We start from the raw sequence: 25,527 nt of genomic DNA on the forward strand, positions 1-25,527 counted from the left end.
GTAGGGCAGCTCTCATTTGAGTAAGGCGAAGTGTGAAGGGCAGGATAGAGGGGTGATAGAAGGAAGCAGGGAGAGGGGCCTTTTGCAAATGGGAAGGAGTCTGAGAGACAGAGAGAGAGGAGGGAGGGGAAGGAAGAGTAAAAGGATTTAAAACGTGTCAGATACCCACAATGAACGTAGACACAGTCGTAAACACGGACTAAGAGTAATAATAATGAAAAGGGGGAAGGAGAGTCTAGAAAGAGAGGGACCGAGGTGGTGGGCAGGGGAAGAGGAACAAAGGAGAACCACACATTGTGAGCAGGGACCTCATTCCCAAGATGAAGGTAAACTTCGTGTACTGCAAACATGGAATAATCACAGTTTTTATAAATATTTTTAAATAAAGTGAGTTACGCCTCCTCAAAGGTGAGATCTAAGTTTTAAGATGGGTTTTATAAGAACAAAATAAATATATGCACATATTTTCAAATTAAATATTTGCCATGCAGCAACCATTTCAGTGAACTCTTTCGTGAAGTTTGGCGTTGTTTTTTTCTTTTGTAATTGAGACAGGGTCTCCTTATCAAGCTCATGCTGGCCTTGAACTTACTTTGTAGCCTAGGCTGGCCTCAAACTCACAGTGACCCTCCTGCCTCAGCCTCCTGTGTACTGGGATTACAGGCATGTGCCTCCATGATTGTTATTTCCTAAGGTATTTTAAATATTCACCTTGCTGGGAAATATTCACTATCATACAACTGTAAGTCTATTTTCCAAGGCAGACTGGAGCTGACCTCACAAATACTCCCACAAATTATTGAGATATATTTCATAGAAGTTACTTCTAGAGAACCTGGATAGACAATTTTAAAATCATTTTTCAGTGATCTCACTCTGAGTTTTAATACTGTTAAGGCAGAGCCTTTAAAAAGGAGCAACTTTGGGCTGGGGATTTAGCTCACTGTTTCTGCCACCTGCTTCACGAGTGCCAGGACCCGAGCAACTTTGACACTGGAAAGGCACTTGAACAAGAAAGCAGCTGGCTGTCTGGGTTCCTGCCCTCCCCCTGACATGAAGGGAGACACCTCGAAACTCCCTTCTACCTTTTGCCTTATTGCCTGGAAATCAAACAGACCCACATGAATTGCCAAGTTTTCTAAGCTTTAAAAATTATCCTTCCAACCAGGTCATGCTTTTTACTTCCCTCTAAGGCCAGCGTGGCTTGTCCACAGCTTCCTGGGCAGCCCCGTCCACCTCCACCCAGCCCAGGGGAGGCGAGGTCCAGAGGAGGCCACCACCCTTTATCTCTGGGCAGAGTCCCTGCAGGATTCCTGCTCCTGTTTGCCGCTTGCCCGGCAGAGAGCTGGACATGACAGCCACACAAAGACAGTGAGGAGAACACTTTCCCAAAGTCTCCCAGAGCCTGTGTTTTTCACAGCAGGCCCTAATGTGCTGGCCTTGCCAGGTCCCCCACGGGTCACCCCTGCCTCATGGGCAGAAGAGCCCTAATCCCCAGGACACAGCTGCACAGCCAGCCCCCCAAGGTGGCCTTCACACCCCTAAACCCAGCTCAGCCGCGGGGTTTACACTCACACTTCGCTGTTGTTTTACCCTCACCGCTGCCCAGGCCCTGACCTCCTTCCGGGCCCACATTTAAAATGACCAGGGAGACAGATCTTTGGGGAAGGGGAAGGGAAGGGGAGGAGACCCAAAAGGGAATGAAAAAAGAATGAAGTCATGCGAGGTACATGTGCCAGCCCAACGAATGTAATCATGTGCTACACACACGTGTACTAATAAAAGTGTAATTACATAAAAATAAAATGCGAGTTTAAGTATATCCCACTGTCAGACATCATTTGTTAGAAAAATGTGATTTTTAACATCCAGGAGAGAGAGCAGAAATAACAGAGCCCTAAATCCCCACTGCAGAGAGTTTTAGGAGGTTATTCAGTGGAGCCTCCCCAGGCCACCAGCGGCCTCCCAATGCCACAGTCCCTGTTTCCCCTAAGTGCCTGTCACTATCGCCTCCGCTCTAAACTTCTCTCTGAACTGACAGTTGTTGTCCCTTTGATCCACAGTTCCGAGCTATCGAGTTCCTGCCACACCTTACACTTGCGCGACTCTGTCTGTTCCTGCTCCGCTTGGGTTTTCATCATGCAGGGTGGAAATGCACCATCTGCACCAGGTTGATTTTTTTAAATACTAACACTTTAGATAGGATGACTTGGCATTGTAAGTATTTCATGGAAAAAGTAACGCTCTGCACAGGCTTTGGTTAAAAGAAAGAAAGCCAGGCGTGGTGGCTCACACCTGTAATCCCAGCACTCAGGAGGCTGAGGCAGGAGGTTCGCTGTGAGTTCAAGACCAGCCTGGGCTACATAGTGCGCTCCAGGTCAGTCTCAACTACATAGTGAGAACTTGTCGAGAGGGCCAGAGACTCTCTCATCTGCACAGAAAGAAAAACTCTAGTTCCCTTCCGAAACAATTTGTGCAATAGCTACATAAAGAGCAGGACTTGGCACTAAATAAAAATGAGGAGACCTCTGGCCAAAACATCCGAATTTCGAGCGATGACAGCAGAATGCTAAACCAGATGAGAGTCCCCGTGAGTGCAGGGCACTGTGTCGTCCCTGTGTGGGTCCCACAGGCACGGAGCCAGCTCTGCTTCCTGCCAGAGGTCGAAACGGCAGGGCTCCCTGTGATCACCTTTCCCCGGGGAGTCGGAAGCCATGGCAGGCTTAGCATCACCCGCTTAGTCCCGGGCAGACAAGGACAGGGTCACCACCCCCTGCCGCAGACCGGTTCTAGTGACAGCGCTGTCCTTGGCTTTTCCTCTGGTCTCAGTTTCTTCAAGTCAGAGGCAGCGGGGACTCGGGCCCATCCACTCCCAGTGGCCGGTGGGACGCTGCTTCAGGTCCACAGAGCTGCTTTGCGTTGTCCCTGTCCCAGGGAGAAGGCTGCTGACCCGACCCCGGTTGGGCGTGAGTATCAGAGCGAGTGAAAATGTGCTCCGACAGGACAGCACCTGCTGCGGTCTTTAGATGCCCGTCATGCAGGTTACTTCTAGAGCTGCCTGGACAGACATCAGAGTTTTAAAACCACTTCCCAGCAACCTGAACTTTAGAGAGAACTTTAGAAAGCAGCCGCATTTCGCCATTTGGAGGGTATACATTTCAGTTTTTTAGGTGCAAAGATACTTTATAGGAAGCATTTATGTCTTAAACACTCAGATGTGGCTAGTTGTAGTGATTAACATGTGCAAAGGCCCAGTTCAACCCCCAGCACCCAGAACAACAACAGTATAAAAAACAGTATAATCTTGGCCTGTGAAACATCCAATTTTTTTTTTTCCAGTTCTGGGGATCAAACCCATGGCCTTGCCCATACTTGGCAAGTGCTCTACCACTGAGCTGCACCTCAAGCCCTACAAATTATTTTTTAATGTATTAAAAGTAACCCCCAAATCCATATAAAAACCAGTGGAGTGCTATTTTGTTCAGGGCAACAGTTTAAAAAAAAAAAAAAAAAAAAAAACTTACATGCTCGGTAATTGTTCAACGTCAACTGAGCACTTTGTGAGGCCTGGACACGTCACGAATACAGTGCCCAGGAGTTCCTGGAACTGTTTATAGGTTAATATTTAGATATTCTTAGTGATGTCCTAATCCCAAGATTAGTTCACTTACTCCTCAGAGTTACTCAGCCATGCCGACTTTGCCTATTATTCCCTGTTTCATAATGACGCCTTACAGAGCTCACAGTGAAGGTTTCAGTCAAACAAAACCACTGGCAGGAGCTCTGCTGCCTCCCACCTTCTGCCAGTCCCTTCCTATAAGCTGTACGCAAGACCCTAGTGCCACCAGAGTGCAGCCCTTCTGGACTCTCCAGGAATTACCTTCCATAGCCAGCTCATTGTATTTATTATTTTCAGTACTGGGGGTTGAACTCAGGGCCTTCACACTGAGCTACAGCCTCAGCCCTTCTTATTTTAAAAAAGAGAACCTTGCTAAATGGCTCAAACTGGGCTCCAACTGCCCAGAGTGCTGGGATTACAGCCTCGGCCTCCCAGAGTGCTAGGATTACAGGCGTGCGCCACTATGCCCAGCATGGCCAAGCTACAACTCACTTTCCAACTAACGTGGTTGTCAGAGTGCGGTCCTTAGACCATTAACTCCAGCATGCCCTGAGAATTATTAGAAATATATCCCTTAGGGTAGCTGGGTACAGTGGGGCACATATGTAATCCCAGCCTTCAGGAGGCTGAGGCAGGAGGATCACTAGAGTTCAAGAGCAGCCTGGGCTACACAGCAAGATCCTATTTCAAAAAGCCAAAAAGAAAAGAAATATATACCCTTGGGCCTCACCCCACGATTGCTGAATCAGAAACCCGGGGGACAGGCCCAGCAGTCCATGTCATTGAGCCCTCTGGGTGGGCCCACTGGACACGAAAGTTTGAGACCCACTGATCTCTGGCTGGAAGTCCTCAGCTCCCTCCACACTACCCCTCTCATGCCCACCAAAGGCAGGGTGGATAAAGCACAGGCCCAATGGGAGGGCCCACCCGACAGGCTGCAGTCTGCCGTCCTTAATGACTTCGATGGAGGCGCAGATGGTGCACTGATCTCATTAACAGATGACACAGAGCTGGATGGGGAGGCAGAGCTGTTGAACGATGACATCAGGACCCTAAGACACCAACTGATGGTCCAGATCTATCAAGATGAAATGTAAGAGGGTAGATGTGGATTAGACTCAGCTTTGAGTGACAGGAAACCCAAAATAGCATGGACTAATTAAGATAGAAACGTATTTCTCATTCACATAAATGAACTCTGAACATAGCGGGCCAGAGACAAGGTGGTGGTGCTGCTCACTGGGTCCCAAGGACGCCTCCTCTCGCGCACCACTCCATCATTCCTAGGGGTGCCTTCCACCCGTGCGCTGGGGACATCGTGCGTCAGGAGACGGAGAGGACAGGAGAGAGCACCCGCTCCTGCTGTGTGCTTCTGCCTGAGCCCTTTCTGTCGCTGCCGGTCACACCGCCCATGGGGCTGAGAATTCTTTCACTTTCTAGGTGGCCCTCCTAATGCTGTAACTACATGAATGAAAGGGGGAGCAAATACCGAGAGACGGAAAAGGCAGTCTGCCAACCAAAGCGAAGGTCCTTCATAGCAGTCTTCAAGTGCAGATGTCCCCTCACAGTGGGGTGTGGAGGAGGGAGATGGGGGTAACAGCCATGGAAGGGGCCCCTGTCTGCGTCCCTTGCAAAAATGGAACCTGGGTCTGGCTTAAAGAAGCAGCCTCAGGTGAGGCCATTAAGAATTGATTCTGCGCCCCTCCTCTCTCCTTTCCCCCTGCCCCTCCCCCGCCTCCTCCCTCGTCTTCCCCCTTGGCCTCAATCTATGCTGTGGCTGTAAGATGTCTGCCAATGGGGCCAGGTCCCTACAGCCACATCCTCACCCCACTGCCTCTCAGGCTAGCTTCCTCCAGCAAGGTGATTCGCAACCCTAGCTACTCATGGGAATGTCTGAGGGAGCTTTGTAAAGTTCCTGATACCCAGGCCCCTCCTTCCAGTTCAGTTCCGCTACTTCAGTTCTGCGGCAGGGCAGTTAAAAAGCTGCCCGGGAGATTCTCTTGAATGTCTAGGCTGGAGAACCCCAGTGTGAGGAAGCGGATGCTCTCTCTGGAGTGGCATCCCCAGATGCATCTGTGACATCAGGTCTCCCCTCTTCACTGGAGGCCCTCACTGCATCACTGGTCACCACCTGGCCCCCACATCTGTGGCCCCTTCATAAGAACCTGAGGGAGAGAAAGCCAAAGAGGCATTTCCAGACAGCCCTTGCCCCGCCCCCCGTCTCCTCAAGGCCCCTCATTTGCCGGTCAAAGTGGACGGTCTTTACTGAAAAACTGGAGACACCTTCAAAAGAAAACCTTGTTAAGAACAAAATAGTTTTAGGAGCCACCTGATCATAATCTGTAACAGAAATTGAGGACCAAGACTTGAAGAATGTCAATCAGTAAAAGCTCCATGGTGCGGTTAGCTAAAGGAAGAAACAAGGATTATCCAGAGAAACCCACGCAGGAATGGGCACTTAGACGCTGAGAAAACAGGCTTGAAATTACCAGAGAAAGCTAGTCTGCCACTTCACTCCTGTCCAGTGCCCATCGCCTGCCGTCATCTAACCTGGTGACCTCTTTCAGTGAAATGCGAAACCCCCAGAACAATGCCTACGTGGCTCCAAAGTTCACAGAAGGCTAAACTCACCACCTTCTAATATATTGCAAGTAGATAGATTTCTCTACAACAAAACAGGCTTGTGAGGAGGTTAGAGATTGGTGAACCTAAAAGAAAGGGCTTCTCAAACTCCACCAATGCTAAATCAGGGGTTGATGGTTCCCAAACTGTGTGCTGGGGGCCCTGGGTCACACAGTGAATCAGCTGGGCCCTGCAGGAGGTTTTATTTATTGACTGACTGACTGGTTGATGGATTGATTTTGCAGGACTAGGGATCAAACCCAGGGCCTCCCACATGCTAGGCAAATAATTCACCACTGAGCTGACCCCAGCCCAGGCTTTTGGGGGAAACAAGCTAAACCCTGTCAGGTACTGCGCTGTTCACTACCAAGTTATTTGAGCCTAACATGTTACAACCTAAAGTGCTGTATAGATATTTTTAACCTGGGGCCTATACACAAATTACTGAATGACTATAGCCATGAATCAAGAAAGTCTGAGAACCTCTAAAATAGGTAAAGGATTGACCCTAGTAGACCAGTAGCTTGCTCTCTTCCTACTTGTCATCATTGCAGCTGTCAGCCTAAAAATACGACACCCCAAGAATGCAAACATCTGTTCCTTACTATAGTGCTGCAAGAATTGTTCCTGTTCAGAAATTATGAGCAACCTACGGGTGGGGTGGGATTAGAATTTACAATAGAAACCTCGATAACATGCTAAATTATTTCAAACCCACGATGTGTACGAAGTAATCCAGTTTATGTTCAGAACATTTTCAGGTATGACATCCTTTGTTTTCAGCCAAGCACATCAGGGTGCATGCTTTAAAAACAGGACTAGAAATGTAGCTCATTAGTACAGCATTTGCCTAGCATGGGTGAGGCTTAGGGTTTGGTTCCCACCAGCACACACATAAAAAAGCAAATAAAAACATAAGGTTAAAATCATAGCATATCTCCTGCCTATGACAATTGAATGTGTTCAAGTCCACGGCCAAAGGCCAGATTTTGAAATCTGATTGTATATCTGCATTTGTCAAGATAGTCTTGACTGGGTTTCAGTTAAGTCCTAAAAAGGCAAGCTTTAATATTAGTGGCTTAATTCATAAAAGCTTTATTTCTCACACCAGGTCTGATGTGGTTTGGGTATCTTTTTTCTAACCTGGAACTATGTCCACTAAAACACAGGGTCACCAAGGTCCCAAGTCAGGGAAAGAACAAGATGAGCGAAGCATCGTAGGTCTTCACGGCCCCAGCCCAGGAGTAACACAGGTTGGTTCCACCGTGCATTGGCCCAAGCTTGTCACATGACTACAACCTCTCTGCGAGGGGTGCTGAGAAATGCAGAGAACGAAGAGATGTGGTGTGCACTGTCTTGCCACAATCCATTGGCTATAGTGACATCAAGTTGAGGATACAAGCCTACTAATCCATTCATTCTTCAAAAACTAGCATTGCACTATAATATGCTGTGAACCTAAGTTCGTTACCTGATACACCTGCGAACAAACATGCAAAGTCTTGCCATAACATGAATTAAAATTGAAAATGTTAGTGGCCATTTTGAAACCATGAAGAGGATAGCACTTTATCTAGGTAAAAACCGGATTTCCTATTTTTTAAGTATCTTGAACTGTTTGTTGCTCCAGACTTAAACATGCCAACACTTCATTTGTTCACGCGTGAAGTGAAATGTTTGACTCTTCACTGGAGAAGACAAAACAGGGTGATCCTCATGTTATTGTTTCATACAAGTGACGAAACTTCATCTTGCCTTGATTAGAGGCAAATTCATTTTTATAATAGTTTCTTTTTTTTTTCTCTCCATGAAACATTCTGTGGTCAGATACCTAGGAGGTGACTTGATTCCTTAAAGGAAAGTCCCTTTCCAAATGAAGGTGATTGGTATAAGGAAATGTTTGCACTATATATATAACCCATATATCTGACAGCAAGTTACAAAGTTTAAGAACATGATGATGGTCTCCTAATATATCTGGAACTGATAAGAAAAAACTATTAAAATGATCTTTGAATCCACTCTTAAAGCTAATTAGATAAAAATGTTTCAATTGCAGGCCTTTGGGAATAATAATTCAAGGCTAAGTCATAAGTTCAGTGCATTTTTCTTTTCTTTTTTGAATATGTAAAGAATTTTCCCCAGTGATTTTAAGTGAAGTAATTGCTTTTAATAGTTAAAATTTAGTATTCATAGATTTTTTGGAATAAAAAATGGGTCACTTTTTGAATAAAAAAATAAATATGGGAAACATTGCACAAATAGTTATATGATGCAAGAGGATTAGAAAAGACCAAACCACATTTCCCTATCAATACTCCATGAACTTTAAAAAATTAAGAGCTATCTGGTAGTTTCTTACCTTTTTCTTTTGGATTAAAAAAAATATATCTCTAGGCAGCTACATTTTCCCCCAGTCATTTTCTTTATATGAAGACGATAGCAGGCACACACTTTTTTACTTTCCGTCCCCATTCCTAGCATGAAGCAGAGAATCTTACGGGGTATGTGAGGCCATTCCACGGTCACAGTGATAGCACAAAGGCTCAGCAGTACTCCCCCCAACGGCCAGGGTTTTGTGTCTTTTTCCGGCAGGACTGAGTAGGCCTGCTGTATTTCTCTAACTGCTGGGTGTTTAAGTTACAGTATTTTACACTTGAAAAAGAAATTTGCTTTATTGGTTACTTAGTAGTTTCATTCGAGGTTATGGTACAGTATGCTAAAGTCTTTTGTCTAAAAGCAAATTTTTATAAAATGCTGACATCCAGTCCTCTTGTCTGGATGCCATCTTCCATTCCAAGGCAACACCAAGTGGACTGGCGTGAAGAGAGCAAGGAATATTATCAGCTACAGGTTTGAATAGAAAGCCAGTGGTACTTGATTTTATGGCTTGGTATATTTTTGTTTTAAGATGAAATGGGAAAAAAAATGACAGAAATGGTCCCTATGCATTTATTTTCCTGAATATCCTTAATTTTATGGGCATGCCTAATACGGAACTATGTTCTGACTGGCAGTTAGGGCTTATTTTAGATATTGGAGTGTAACTTTATTACAGATGGATTTTATCTTCAAACATTGTATTCTGATCAACTTTGTATATTCATGTGTATTAAAATATTCTGCACCAAGGCCAGGGATTTAGCTCAGTGTTTCTGCCACCTGCCTTGCAAGCGCAAGGTCCCGAGTTCGATCCCCAGTACCAAAAAAAAAAAAAAACCAAAAAACACTGTGCACTAAATGTTTTGCCCTCCTTTGCTATTATATGGTCAAGGCATTTATCAGCACTATTGTTATTAATCCACGTAAATGGAATGTGTTAGTGAAAATTATTTCCTACTTTCTGCCTAAATTTCTGTTTTCCAGTATTTCATCAATATATTTTGGCTCCCATTTCTGTAGAACAAAAATGGGTACTGTATTTGTGTGGCATTCACTTGATTTTGTTGCTAAAAAAGACTTGTAGTTTTTATTTAAAATAATCTGGACCTTAGTTTTTTAATGTAACTAATTCAAGCACTTTAAGCAATAACATCAATCTTGTGAAATTTCAGTTTAACACCCTGCCCCTAAAATTGTTTGCAAAAAATAAATAAAAAGATAGGGAAAAAAACCCAAAATTAGTATTGTAGATCTACTACTATGTGCTGGATGTTGTGCTTATATCCTATTGGGCAGTGGCTGACAAAAACAAGACAGTAAGTGAGAACACAATCACAGAGTATGATATAAACTCTAATTCATTCAAATGCCCTCTCTGCTATAGCGATGTTTGTCTGTTTGGGGATTCTGTGAAGCCACTTCCAAATCAACAGTGAGGCAATTTGCTATTAATCATATCTACCTACTTCTTATTGAACCTCAGTGTTAGAATTCTATCAGACTTATTAACATGCAAGGTTTTTCAAAATATGTTCAATTAAAATTTTAAAATTCACGTTCAAAGTGGTACCCCATTTGAATAACTAGACTATATGAGAAAATATGGAGGTCCACACATTAAAATGCTAACATAGCAACACATGTTGAGAATTTTCCTCTTTTCATTTATAATACACACACACACACACACACACACACATAATCTGCAATAAACATTGGTTAATATAATAATGAAAACTAGTCATAGCAACACATGTTGAGAATTTTCCTCTTTTCATTTATAATACACACACACACACACACACATAATCTGCAATAAACATTGGTTAATATAATAATGAAAACTACAATATATAAGCTCCATATGGGAAAAAGGCTAAATTCATAGGTTATATAAATTATCCCAGGAGAATAAAAGTGTAATTTTTTCAGCTTTCTCTTGGAAGAGTCAAGAAGGCAGCCAAATCTGGAATGTGTGGGTGTGTTCTCAGAATGCTATTTCTACTGTGGGAGGGCAAAGATGGCCGCTGGAGAAAGAGACAAGAGAACGGAGTAATGCTCGGTGAGGAGAGGATATGGCCACCCTTCGGGATAACACCAAGAAGCTTTCTACCTCAGAATGCACGCTGCGTAAAATTAGCCTCTGGGGAAGGAAGGTACCACACATATGGATGACACTGCCAGGTGAGACCCAGAGAGGCTGGGACTAAGCCCACGCTACAGACTTCCAGCTGAACGGGTGGAGGAGCTATTTCCTCTGGGCCAAGCAACAAGCATCTGAAACCTAGGATGAGCTCAGAATCCCGAGAGAGGGGAATAAACACCGGAAAGAGACAAGACTTGTCTGGAGATTCCTGCATTGGAACAATGATGATCATCGTGATGCCACGATGGTGGTGCAGTTATGGTCTTAACAGAATGCCAAGAAATATGCTACATGTGTTACTTATATTTTCATTCAATACACTGTGTACAGCTTTTTCGCACCCATTTTACATATTCTACTGTTTCACTCTCCTGCACCAGTCTGCTCACAAGGAAGGTTGAGTGAGGCGGAGACGACCTGAGGTTCAGGCAGGTGACACAACTCCTAGGTATCAAGAACACCCTCGAAAGTGTGGACCCATGGGGCAAGTGACGCCACAGTTATAGTTATAACAGATTTACAAAGTGATCTATTTCTGCACGGGAAAAGTTTGGGATAGGAAAGAATTCTTTTTCTCACTCAGGAGTTCTGCTCTGGATGCTAAATAAAGACTAAAGAAGTAGAACCATAAAAGAAGGCAAGTGAAGAAGGAACCAGAGTGTGGCAAATTATCCTTGTTCTCCTTTGCAATGTTCCACAAAGGACTTGTTCATTTACAGCTCATCTCGAGGCACAATTCTGGTATATTGGAAACACCTGCTGTAGGACAAACATGAAGGCCAGGAAGGAAACCTGAAGGGCCTTGAAATGACCAGAGGCTATTCCTAAAAAGAGAGCCCAAGGCTGCCCACAATCAGACACGTTAATATTTCTTCGTGTCAATTCAGGACAGCTAATGTGAGTACTTGTGCAGTTCCCATCCACGCTCTCTGGTTCTTCAGTGTTCAGCCTCTTTTTTCACCCCTTTGACTGCGTTACTACTCTAGAATATCCCTTCCACAGTACAAACAACCTGTATGTTACCCTGTGTGCTTTAATGTTTTCTTCTTAAAGAAAAACAAAAAAGTTTTCAGAGTTTGAAGGTTTGGGAACTGTCATTAATGGATTGTAATGGGAATCTGTAATTAAAATTTTTACAATGTCTATGTACATTTTCAGTAAAAATATTAACAACAAAGTCTGTAAAACTAAATAGGTAAAATTCTAGTTTCCGGCTCCCTAACAGTCATTTCCTATAAATGTCTTTCATGCAGGCTATAAACTAATGAGCTTCAGTCCAGCAATTTAAATTTCCTCCCTGCATTTGTTTATTTCTTTGTTTGTTTTGTTTTGTTTTTTGTTTTTTTGAGACAGGGTCTCACTATGTAGTGAGACTGACCTGGAACTCACTATGTAGCCCAGGCTGTTCTTGAACTCACAGTGATCCTCCTGTCTCAGCCTCCCAAATGCTGGGATTACAGGCATGCGCCACCATGCCCAGCCTTGCATTTATTTTTCAGACAATTCCCTGCTCATCTGCTCTTCCTTCCTGTGTCTCCCTGGAGTGGGCAGCAATCTTAGCCTGCCTGCCTGGGCCCAAATTTCTCTGTCCTCTGTTCTGTGAGGATCTATCCTGTTTCCCTCTACCCTTTTTTCCTGAATTGCAACAAGGTGTTCTGTGACGATTTTTTTTTTTTTTGACAGCTACATAGATTCAAAAAATGATCTGCATCCTTTGAGCAGCAAGGTTTCCCTGTGCATCCTTAAGTTCTATCAAGAGACATCTTCTAAATCTGAGGCTGCTCTTCAAATGTTTCTGTTCCATTCTTGCCCCTCAACTATTTTTCTCCTCCAAAGATTTGCTTTTGTTACTTCTTACATGGTTTCTCCATTCCGCCGAGACTCATGGTAGCCACGTCGGTCTGCAGTTAGAATGGAGAATACGATGAAGGAGGTTCATCAGCCTTGGGCATCGGGAAAGAAGCTGCCAGCCCTACTGTGCTTCCCTCCCTCTGGGAGCTCAGGGAAGTCGCAGAAACCATCTGGAGGTCTCGGGGGAAGGCTTGCCAGGGTTCCCTCCAGGGCCCTCCTATATTGACTTTCTCTCCCCCAGCACATGGAGGCTGACAGAGGGCTCTCCCCAGCAGCTTCCCACAAAGCAGCAACAGCGAACCTTTTAGAGCTTCCAACACAAACAGCCCACTGTGGAATGTGTGCCATAGGTGCGTCGTCACTGCCATAAAGGCTCAGCGGGGAGGGAGATGCAAACTGCCCACTGGAACAAGTGTAAGAATTTAAGAAAAGACATGCCTCTAAGGAGCGGAACTTTTTTTGGAGGACTGTGTTCATGCAGAGGAAACCAAAGCTTCTAGAAGCACTGCGTGAACAACAAGTGAATGTAGGCCTTGTTTTCCTTAAGGACAGAAGCATCCCCAGGAGGCCATCTACATGGAAATGCCTGGGATGCTCCGCTGTCCTGGCTCTTGGTGGTCCTTGTCTGCAAAGCAGTCCACAGTGCAGTGCAGTCCCACTCTTCACACATCTTTCATCATGATCTCCGGAGGCCTTGGGAGCAGACCTCTCCAAAACCTTTTCCCCTTCAAAGAAACCCTGTCTACGTAGAGGAATTTCCCAGCAAATCGTACACCTGACAAGAATGGAAAGGACAGCTTCTAGGGGGGTTTCAGCCCAAACAGTGTGAGGGTGGGGTTCACCCAGGAGATTGGAGGTAGCAGGGTGGGCTGGAGGGCTAAGGGGACCCGGGGACATCCATGTGGGGAGGAGGCAGCAAGGTAATGGGAGGTCAGGGACAGAGAGGAAGATGGAGCAAGTGGTAAGTGAGTACACTGAGAGACCAGCCTGAAGCCCGGACGTTGTGAGTATCAGTGTGGCTGTATGGTTTTTGATAGATAGAAGATGGGTAGAAGGCTGGTGGACAGATGGAACCAAATGCGTATGCTGTGTGTGTGTGCTCCCTAGCTCTGTGTATTCAAAGGGCCCAGGCGCAATGAGGCTATTTGATACAGCTGATATCCATCCAAATTCTATCAGATATTTATATAGTTTCAAAGCAACTCTCCACAAAATACTAAGTAAATAATGATGAGCTACAAATATTTCTTAAAGATACATTTATCGTAAAGAAGCCTGGCAGATACCACCTCAAAAATAAAGCAATCAAGTTAATAGTACATTAAGTGGAACAAACGAAAATCATGTGCTACGGGATAGAAGACACTGAAAACAATGCAGCATCACTTGTGCCACAAAAAAACATAACTGCATTCTTCCGAAGCATTTTAAATCATGAGCCTACCCATATCTTCCCAGTGCTTAAGTTATCTGTAGTTGGTTTCTATTTCCTGAAACCATCAAAGACTTGCTGTCTACCTAGAGTCAACCATGAACTTCTCTTTTCCCTATTCTCTTTACTTCTTTGCCCTTTAAAAAAAAACTTCCTGGCCGGGGATTTAGCTCAGTGGTTCAGGCACCTGCTTTGCAAGCGCAAGGACCCAAGTTCTATCCCTGTACAAAAAAAGAAAAAAAGAAGAAGAGAGAGAAAAACTTCCTCTCCTTTACCTCCCTGCATTGTCCTTCGAGTTTCCATTATCTCCAACCTGAACAGGGCAATGACATATTCGCTGTGCATCATAGGAGCAGCACCGTTCTGGAAGATTCCTTACAGACCATCAATTAGAAAACAACCTTCTCAGCACAGTGGCTTAGTCAGTCCTTGGGATATTGTTTTTGCCTGCAGCGAATGCAGCTCTTTACGCACGCGCGGTGGTCTGAGAATCGGCCTAAGACTTCGGCGGTCGGTAGGCCCTAACCAAGCAGACTGCTCGTAAGTCCATTGGTGGGAAAGCCCCCCAAAAACAGCTGGCCACTAAAGCTGCTAGGAAAAGCGCTCCCTCTACCGGCAGGGTGAAGAAACCTCATAGCTACAGGCCAGGTACCGGGGCGCTTCGAGATTCGTCATTACCAGAAACTGATCGCGCTTCTCATGGGGAAGCTGCCTTTCCAGCGGTTGGTGAGAGAGATTGCTCAGGATTTCAAAACCGACTTGAGGTTTCACGGTACAGCCATTGGTGCCCCTCAGGAGACTAGTGAGGCATACATGATGGGCTTATTTGAAGATACTCATCAGTGTGCCATCCACGCTGAGAGTCACCGTCATGCCCAAAGATACCCAGTTGGGCGGTCGGATACAGAAAGCGAGCTTAAGTGAAGGCAATTTTTATGGTGTTGTGTAGTAAATTCTGTAAAATACTTTTAATTTGTGACCTTTTTTGGTAAGAAATTGTTTATAATGTGTTGTATTTGTACTTAAGTCATTCCATCTTTCAGGATGAATGCGAAAGGTGACTGTTCAGACTTCAGTGATGTGAGCACAGTTTCTCAGGAGTGACAAGTTGCTAATATGCAGAAGGGATGGGTGATATGTCTCGCTTCTCATGATGCATGTTTCTGTTCATTAATGAGTTGTTGGGTAGTTATTAAGGTACTAGAATTGATAAGTGTGTACAGGGTCCTTTTGCAATAAATCCGGTTATGACTTGACCCGCGTGTCTAACAATTGGGGCTGTGAAGTCTCCCATACATCGATCACTGTGATGGAATGTGGGCTTCTTCAAGGGTGAAGATACGAGTCAACCACAGTGTAGATTCCTTTTAAAAAAAGTATACCTGGCAGCTATAGCATAACTATGTGCATTTATAACAGCTATTTCATATATTGTAGTGTCAACATTTTAAAATTAAATGCTTTGCATTCACAAGAGATGGGGAGTCTTGTCATTAAGGTGTGTGTAATTTAGAGTCCGGATGGCTTTCTAACTAGACTGCACTTGTTTTCTATGTAGTAGTGAAATGCTATGTGTATACCTTGCATAAGTCCTCACTCTACCACATTAACTAACCCTCTAGCTGATACTGCAAACACTAACTGGGGAATTTTGTTTATAAGGGCTCTAGAATAACAAGTTATTCACACCAGCATCATCTGTTACTAATACTCTAGCTAGTGCAGCTTCTCATTGTGTTGTGGCTGGTCTCATAATTAGGTTTTTTCTGAGCTAAGAGGAAACAATACCAAGTTTCGTTCTTTTCCTTGTGGAGTCAGTGTGAATTTGCTGTGGGGGCGGGACACACTGCTCCAGCCTATCGGACCTCCTCTGGTTAAGATGGGCTTGGGTTAGGTCACATCTGGTTACAGTCTTGGGGAAAATCCCTTTTATAGAGCCAGTCTTCCAAGTGGTTTTTGAATTCATCCTATTGAAGTTTTTAGGTTGATTATGTATGTTGACTAAATTTACAAATAAAACTTATTTATCCCTCCAAAAAAGAAAGAAAACCTTTTCCTCCTACTACCAACCTGCTCCCATACTAAGGGAGCTTTTCTCACTTTTGCAGTAAAATATCTTCTCTCACAAAAGGTAAATCAGATCTAGTTGAGTTTCTGCCCCTGCTGAGTGTCGCCTGCTGCCATCACTCACTCACACAAACAGCAGCCCGGTGCATCTCTCCGATCGCTGACATTTCCAGTGTTTTGCATAACTTAATGGTAGCTGGCACACCTTTATGGTGGCCGAAAGTGACTCACGAGCACAGCATCCAGACAAACCAAAGCAAAATCCAGGGAGCTACGAGCAACCACACTTAGACATCCTCATAAAATGCTTGTCTTTCCTCTCTCTTTGGGCCCAATGAAACCACAGTATTTACACAGCCTAATCTAAAAGTGACTTCCATGCCATCTAGCAGATATCATTCGTCATGCACTAAAAGGCCTCAAATCTGTGCGAGTCGATCCTCAAGACAACTGTCCCGTTGCTCTCACCTGGCCTGAATTTCTCATTCCATATAGCAGGGACCACACTCAGCAGCACAGAAGCTGAGGCAGACCAGGCTGTGAAGAGGGCTGGCTGGAACTGAAGGGAGGACTTTGGAGTGTTCCTAGCCTTCATGTGTGGCTTGAGGCCAAGCTTCCTTAAACCCCAGGGAGCAATACTTAAAATAAATGTAGACATACCATGCATTTTAAGTCACAATTATCAGAAATTATTTAATTCAGATTCATTATTAACCATCACAACAGAATACGAGCGATTGTGACAGTTACTTGGACCACCACAGGTCAGGGATGGCGAACCTTTTGGAGGCGGAGTGCCAAACTACAAACCAAAACCCACTTATTTATTTCAAAGTACCAACACTGTACTTAAACCTAAATACGGAGGTTTTAGTTTACAGTAACATCTTTTGTTTTAAAAGAGAAACAATAACATGGGTAGTATAAGTTCCCCACCGCTGCCATAGGTCAAAATGAGATTTTATATTGTCTGAACACAAAACTTAATGTAAGGTGGAAAAAGAGGAAAACAGAAGGAAAAGCCAAAGAGTTCAACTGCATTTCAAATGAGTAACAACAGACACATTTTATGAATTATCATAGGTCTGAAAATAGCTGTATTTTGACTTTTTTCAATTTTCAGAAATATATGTGCAATACAAATCAAATGTTTACAATATACGTGTAAGTATAGATTATTAATTCTTTGTGTCAGTTGGGCTCAATTATGGTGCTCAACGTTCTGGTCAAACATCAGTCTGGCTGCTTCTATGGGGAAGATATTTTTTTAGAAGTTACTTGCTTCCTTTATTTTTGTAGTACTGGGAATCGAACCTGGGGCCATGTGCATGCTACAGTAGAGCCGTGTGCCCAGCCCAAAAATTATGAACTTTTAAATAAGGAGACAGAATCAGGGCAGATTCCCTTCTGCAACATTAGTGGGTCTTATCTACGTAGTTCAAGGCTCAAACAGCAAAGATTGAGTCCCCCAAGGAGGAAGAAATTCTGCTTTCAGACTGAGACTGCAACACCAGCTCCCGCTGGAATGTCCAGCCAGCTGCCCTGCCCTGTGTATTTTGGACCTGCCAGCCCCCACTATTTGGTGAACGAGTTCCTTAAAATACTTCTCCTTTCCCTCTCTGCAGAGATCAAATATGCTATTGTTTCTGTTTCCCTGCAGTACTCTGACTAACCTAATACATATCTGTGTATGTGTATACAGTATTTCTATTTCAAAGGACTTTGTTTTTCAAATTTCTATCTTAAAGAAGTTAAAGCCAGGCTCGGGAGTAAAATAATGTGACAGCCTCTTTATTGAATTAGGAAACGCTATGGAGAGAGAAAGTTAACACAGATCTGTGCTTAAAAGAACTTTACATTTAATTTTACTTGATTCCTTCACTTCAGCTTAATTAATAACACAATGCTGGAATTTATTTCAGTAGTATAGTTCCAAGTCATTTGCTTCATAGTTTCTGTATAATTAAAGCCACTTCTATTCCTACAGGGAGATACATTACTGATTCTGGGTTTTGTTTCTCATTAATGGAGCTTATGTTTTTCTATTTCCACAGCAAAGTGATATTTATATGGGTTTATAGTCCTGGTTTCTCAAACGCTAATGTGCCTAGGAATCACCAGGGGTCTTTTGAAACCGGAAAGTCTAACTCTTCAGGTCTGGGATGGGGCTCGTGAGGCTCTCTATTTTCCCCCTTTCTGAGCCAATGCATTTTTAACAAGGCCCCAGGTGGTGCCAACCACAGAAGTGCCAGGCCCAGGCTCTGAGCAGCGGGGTGCCAGCGCCCTGTTCTCAGGCGGGAACTGGCATCGATGCCACTGTGGGACTTCTTAGGGGAAGACTGTGGGCCAGGCCCCACCCAGACTTTCTGATTCAGGGCTCCAGGTTGAGGCCTAAGAATCTTCCGACAAAACAAGCGGCACAGATGTTGCTTGTCTGGGTTCCTCCGCGTGAGAAACATTAAGCCAGGGTAACAGTTCCCTAACCCTAAGAATCACCTGGAGCACTTTTGTGGGGGTTTGGTTTTGTCTTCCCCTTTCGTGTATGCGTCTCAGCTGAGGTCTTGCTCTGTCGTCCAAGCTGGTCTTGAACGATGCTCCCACCCTCCTCAGCCTTCCCAGAGCGGGGCCTACACCGCCAGGCCTGGAGCAACTGTCAATTTCCACTCCTCCTCATGCCCACTCTTGGCATCTAACTCGTAGATTTAGAGAGGACCCTGGAAGCTGCGTTCTTGACAAGCACCCAAGTTGTTCTCTGAAAGGTGAAGCCCTGAGCTAGGGAGTCACCTCGATCAGGATGTTCTTGTAAACACTGCATCAGCACAGCTGAAACAGCCTGGACCCCTGAGCCCCACCTCTGGAAGTAGGGCACAGCATATTTTCATAAGGGATCCTGCCACACCACAGAGCCCACAACACCACCTGGAGCCGTGGCCCCCAACTCTGGCTGCGCGTTAGAGACTTTTGTTTTGAGAGAGAGTCTCACTCAGTAATTCAGGCTGGACTTGAACTCAAGATGTAGCCCAGGAACTCGTGGTGACCCTCCTGCCTCAGCCTCCCTGGTGCTGAGATTGCAGGCGTGCGCCACCACCCCCAACTGAGATTTTTTTTTTTTTTTTAAGTGCACATTCCTTTAGTATCACCACCCCCAGGCTCTCATTCACTCTGGAGTCTGGAGTGGTATGTTAGTCAGCTTCCTGTTGCTGTAGCAAATACTGGAGATAAATACCTTAAAAGGAGGAAAGGGTTTGGCTCACAATTTCAGCAGCTTTGGTCAGTCCATTCGGTCAGCTGGCTCCAGAGTTTTAGGGCCTGGTGGTAAAGCAGCGTCAGAGCAGGGAGCACGCAGTGGAGCAGCCTCTGGGCAGCCAGGAAGCCTGGGTCAGGGTCCTCACAGCCCCTCTAGGCCACGCCCCATGACCCGACTTCCTTCCCCAGGAGCCATAGGCTGGTGCCGGCTGAACTTGTGGGCTCTGGAAGGACATTTGCTAGCCAAACCCTAACAGGTGGGCTCCTGGCTGGTGGGAGTTTATTAGTTTTGTTTTTTGTTTTTGTTTTTAACATTGCCAGTTTTCAGTGAAGACTAAGAACACTAAATTGGAGTTTAAGCCCCAATCAGCTTCAGGACAAATTGAAAACTACTGCACCAGGTGCCTTTTCCCCCATCAGAGAGCCCACCCCACACCACCGGGCACACCTGGCCTCCGAAGGGGGCCTTCCCCTCCCCGCAAGGGCATCCCTGCTGCCCACACGTCCTCTGAGGGAGTGGGAAAGCAGCCTGCACCTGAAAATCAGGCCGAGATGCCTTCCTTTATTGATTGGTTCGAAAGATTAATAATGCTCCTAATTATGAGCCAAGCACTAAATTACAAGTTGTGAGAATAATTAACAAGTTCCTGTTAAGAAGCTTACCATCTAGTAAAAAAATTCAAGCAAATAAATACCCCTTGGCGCAAGTCAACATTCCTACTTCCTAAGATCTAGGTGATGGGGGGGCCTCCAAACTTCCCCTCAGCACCAGAGCCTAAACACAAGGTTGAGACCCGCCCCACACCGGGCAGGAGCGCGAGCATTCAGTAGCCCTCCTGTGTCTTGCGTGCTGCCTCAGCGGTTGCAGATAGAGCCCAGCAGCAGAGCTGGAAGATTACCTTCCGTTGCCTTGGACAGCCCAGCTTTCTGCCATTTTCCATAAACCAGCATGCACACGGGTGGAACTGTTGCTGGTTTGCAGAGCATAAGCTACCTAGTGATCGGGAGGGAATAGACCACAGTCCGCCGGCTTTCGAACCACTCTGAGCCTAGGACAGTCTTCCTCACGACGTGAGCCAGGAAATAACTCTGCTATGTTAGTGGAGCAGGACCGCCCAATCTGAACTGCTAAGCCATTGCTCCGCACATGGAGAGCTCCAGATACAAGAAGTCAACAGTCAGCTGTTTGTTAGTTTGTGTTAAAAAAACATCAAATATTTCCCAGAGCTTCTTGTCGTCCCTCCTAATAAAAACATTTCCACTGATTACCCGCAGCCACGCTGTCAAACAAGCTGCAGTGGGTTATTAACATCTGGGGGGGAGGATATTGGTGAGCAGAGTTTTAATTAAGTTAAGCACTTTCTTTAATGAATCTCATTTTGGCAGGAGGAAGTCATGACCAAGCATCATAATGCCATCTAATCTGCCACAAGCTTTTTAAAGTTGCCATTTTTTCCCTTTCCTCAATCAATCCTGGTATTCTTTTCAACATCCCCAAAGACCTTGTAGCTAGAAAAAAGAATATATTACATTGCTAGCTTTCCTTTAAATGAAAACTGTTTCATATTGCTCTATCTTCATTTTCTGTTTTTCCACCTCTAAACTGTACAGTTTGTGCGGGCTAAAGGGTTTGGCTTAGTGATAACATTTAATACACACAGTCCTGATGCTTTGCTGCAAAGCAAATTAATTTTCTAGAAAAAATGGCAAGATTAACCAGTCTCCACAGAAGCCAGGTTCCAGGGAGCAAAGCGTACATCTGTTAGTTGGGTCTTAGCTTTTTCAGCTCATGTCTGGGTTCAGTGAATTTTTTTAATTTGTGGAAGTTTTTTTCTTCTTCTTCCTTTTTTCATGAAATGAGATTTCTCCGGGTAGAACAAAATCAGTGATGTGACCGTGGATACCGCCCCGCTGTTACCTGCTGTAAAACATGGACAAGCTGTAGTAAGTTCTGTAAGCCTCAGTTCCTCCTCAGGAAGATGGGACCAAAATGGTACTGGGCTTATCCTGAGCACTGAAGTCTCTAAGTCGTTCTTGCACTGAGTGCTTAACTTAAATAAAACTTAAAAATACATGAAGGCAGTTGAACATCAGGCTGCATGTCAGGTGTGGCCCCAAACTAAACATTTAGTAAGTGGTTGCTGATACATGATTATTGTTCTCTTTGGAACTCGAAGGGAAGGATTTGACTAAGTAATATACAGGCAACTATTTTCTTTCGATTACTCTTTCTTGTCCTAGCTGGGCACCAGAGCACATTTCTGTAATCCTAGCACTTGGGAGATTGAGGCAGGTGGAGTATGAATTCCAGGCTAATCTGGGCTACAGAGTGACTGGCCTGCTCTACGTAGTGAGGCACTGTCTCGAAACAAAACAATTTCTTATCCTAAATTCTCAGATCCCAGATACCTGCTTGTATATATGCTCTTTTTAATCAGCCAAATCTTGAGGTGAATTTATAGGGTGGTTCACAGAGACTTGGGTTTGCTCTGCTGGTGCGAGAAAGACAGCTACTATCCAGGGCTATGTGGCAATTTAGGCAGTAGTAGCAATCCATGGTATTTTACATCAAAGTGGGAAAATTTTCTCTTTGATCCTTCACACAGATGCAAAATGACAGCACTGAAGCTTAAAACTATTGTAGAAAATATCATCCTTTTTTTTTTTAAACAAATGAAGGAAGGGGTAATGGTCAAGGATCATAAAGTCCTGAGTTTGAGTTCCATTTCTGTTACTAAACAGCGACCTTGAGCAAGATCCAGTAAATTGATAATAATAATTCAACTCAAATTTGCCATTTTGGAAGGAGAAATTGTGTTAATTTGAAAGAGCTTTTATAAATTTTAAGTTATATTTGAGAGAAATGTGATATTAACAAAAACATAACTTGCCATTGACTATAAAACAGAATGAATTCTATTTCCCCTGTTGACACTGTCCAACAGTTCTAAATTATATTTCCAGAGAAAGATAGATGGCTCTGTTGTGCACAAACCCATGATGTTCAGGGTTGCCTTAGCTATTGATCCAAGCAGATGGAGAAGAATTAATAGATTCTCAAAGCAGGGGTCACAACTGTGGGTGTCACCAGGAAATTCTACGCTGCTGCTTAAAGATGGGGACAAAGAGATGAACAGTCTTCTTCCGATGAATATAAGCTAGAAACTGCATCCCCTAAGAAGGTGGTTGACTACGGAGTGGTAATAGGGTGTCAAAACAGAAGCTTTACCCCAAACCCAACTTAAGTGTGATTGCAATAAAAAGTCTATTTTCATCATTTAGTGTCTCATGGTTATCGGTGACCCTGCAGTGGCTTCTCTGTTATTTCTTCCTTTGCAACTCTCATCTCTGATCATAAAATTTACCTGTGGGAAGTCTATCAGCTTCTTAAAATCATTTCATAAACAAAGTAATCGCAGTTTTGAAAACCAATTCCTAAACTCACTTCCCAAAAGAAAATAATTTCATAAAAATGGTGCAGGGCTGGGGTTTTAGCTCAGTGGTGCCACCGTCTTCCTCACAAGCACAAAGTCCTGAGTTCAAGCCCTGGTACCAAAACAGGTGCATGAGATCCTGATTTTGATCCCAGACCTAAAGAAAAAAGAAAAACAGAGGAAAACTGGTCACATAGTGAAGACTAGAAATCAGAGGGAGGTTATTAAAGATTTTTATTTTCTTCCTCAAGATGCTAATATTTTATACATTTGATTAACTGCTGAAGAAAGTATACACTGACCCATGACACCAAGTAATAGTAGTCTACATGGAAAAATGATGAAACAGAAAGTTGATGCTCAATCAGCAGGATCCACAGGTACATACTATAACGTGCTACAACAGGTTGTAGACGTGCTTCAGCCCATGAGCCAAAGCAGCCAAATGCCTGGCCCACTGCTCTCACACTTGCTAGCCTACATATAATATGAAGTCACATTAATATGACTTCCAAATGGCATCATCGGAATAATGTGAGGACCTCAGCTGAGCCTCAGAGATGTTCCTGTTTTTTCTGGGCATCTGTAGAGTGACAGCCCAGTGACAAATCCACCTATGTACTGCTGCTTCTTCAGTCCCCTCTGAGTATCAAGACTGCCTTTCTGCTTCCCTGGGTGGAAATACCAATCTCTGTGAAAGGGCAGCCAGGACTAGGTTTCCCCACATATCGCCAGTTCCCAAGAGGCCACAGCAGTACTGGGATAGGGTGAAGATCATGTTCCACTCCTGATTTCAGGGCACCTCTTTGACACTTAGGCCCTAAAACTTAGGCAGGAGTTACTCAAAATCATCCCTGAGTCCTATTTACTTCATTTAAAGGTATGGCCTTACTGTGTATCCATTTACCTACAATTTATATATAATTATATATTATATACATGTAATTTACCTGGCTCTAGTTTCTCTTTTTTTTTTTTTTTTTTGATAGTGGGGGTCGATCTCAGGACCTTGTGCTTGCGAGGCAGGCACAATGCTACTGAGCCAAATCCTGGCCTAGTTTCTCCTTCTTTATGGCTGAGTAGTACTCAGTTTTATTTTTTTTTAAAGCACATTTCCTTTATCCAGTCTCCAGTTGATGGGAAATTGGGCTGTTTCCAAGTTTTAGCTATTACAAACTATGTCACCATGAACATGGGTGCACATATATCATTGTGGTATGAGTCTTTTTATTCTTTTGGGAAGATACCCAGCAGAGGGATGGCTGGATCAAATGGAACCTCTAATGCTAGTTCTTTGAGGTATCTCCATATTGATTTCACAGTGGTTGCACCAATCTGCACTCACACCAACAATGAGGAAGGAGCAGGGATATGGGGGAAAAATGAGAACCAAGACCTGTCCTGTAAAGGTACAAGATCACAATGATGAATGTTACTGTACTGTATCCTTAAAAAGTACCAATAAACTCAATAAGCTTTAAAAAAATAACAGTGGAGAAGGGTTTTTTTCCCTCCCCACAACCTGTCAGCATTTCTTATTGGTTGATTTCCTGAGAGCAGCCATTCTTTCTGGGGTGAGGTGGATTCTCAGTATTGTTTTCATTTGCATTTCTCCAATGACCAGTCACACATGTAAATACAGAATCGTTTCTTTGGTGTGAAAAACTAAAAGCATAAATGAGAATCAAAATATATCATAGATAATGTGACATAAGAAGTAAAGGTCCAAAGGGGAAGGGGAAGGGGCAGTGAGAAAGGCAGGGGAAAAGAGAGGAGGGAAAGAAATAAATATGAGAAAAGGAAAAAATGGAAACAAAGCCTCTGTAAATAGGAAGATGTGGAAGGGTTGGAAGGAGGGCAGGGGAATGGGGAAAAAATTAAGAATCAAGATATATTGTGTAGGGCTGGGGATTTAGCTCAGTGGTTCTGCCGCCTGCCTTTCAGGCTCAAGGACCCGAGTTTGGTACCCCCACAAAAAAAAGATACATTACGTAAAGGCACAAGTCCCTAATAAAGAATGTCAGCATGTTGTATACCTAAAATGTACCAAAATAATTAATGTAAAAAGTCCTTGTTACTACAAGAACATGCACTGAAAATATACTAATAAATACAACTGTAAAACAAAACAAAACAAAAAAATCAGCTGTGAAGCCAAGTGTAGTGGCACATGCCTGTAATCCCAACACTTGGGAGGATCGGTGCAAGTTCAAGGCCACCCTGAGCTACATAGTGAGTTCAAGATTAGCCTGAACTACACAGCAAGACCCTCTCTCAAAAAAAAAAAAAAAAAAAAAAAAAGACAACAACAAAAATCAGCAGTGAAGAATCCCTCAGCTTCCAGCAACACCTCTCTCTCCTTAAATTACAACAACAATCAACCCCCTGGAAAATCAAATACATCAGTCAGGATGGGCCAACGTATGTGGCAGTAACAAAACCAACAGTGGAGAAGCACAGCAAAGATATATTTTTTGTCTCTCCTGTGTGTATATGTCATGCAAGTTGTCAGGGGCTCTCTGCTCCCTGGAGTCACCTGAGAAGCCAGACTGACAGAGACTCCATCTCAACATTGTCTCATAGCTCTTGCGGTCAGGCTTCTAAATAGCGACAGGAATCACTTCTAAACACATGTCATTGACAAAGAAAGCCCCATGGGCAGGCCTAGCCTCAAAGGGTCAGAAAGTGAAATTCTACCACGTAGTCCGGAGGAGGAGAACGGAACGTC

At 44.0% G+C, this 25,527-nt stretch overlaps 1 pseudogene; it reads left to right on the forward strand.

The window, feature by feature from the left end:
• Window positions 1-10,698: 10,698 nt before the first annotated feature.
• LOC109118412 lies at window positions 10,699-15,001 on the forward strand (annotated as a pseudogene).
• Window positions 15,002-25,527: the final 10,526 nt, after the last annotated feature.

The sequence above is a fragment of the Fukomys damarensis genome, unplaced genomic scaffold (assembly GCF_012274545.1).
Source record: "Fukomys damarensis isolate Sample0158 unplaced genomic scaffold, DMR_v1.0_HiC HiC_scaffold_5, whole genome shotgun sequence".
Lineage (NCBI taxonomy): Eukaryota > Metazoa > Chordata > Mammalia > Rodentia > Bathyergidae > Fukomys > Fukomys damarensis.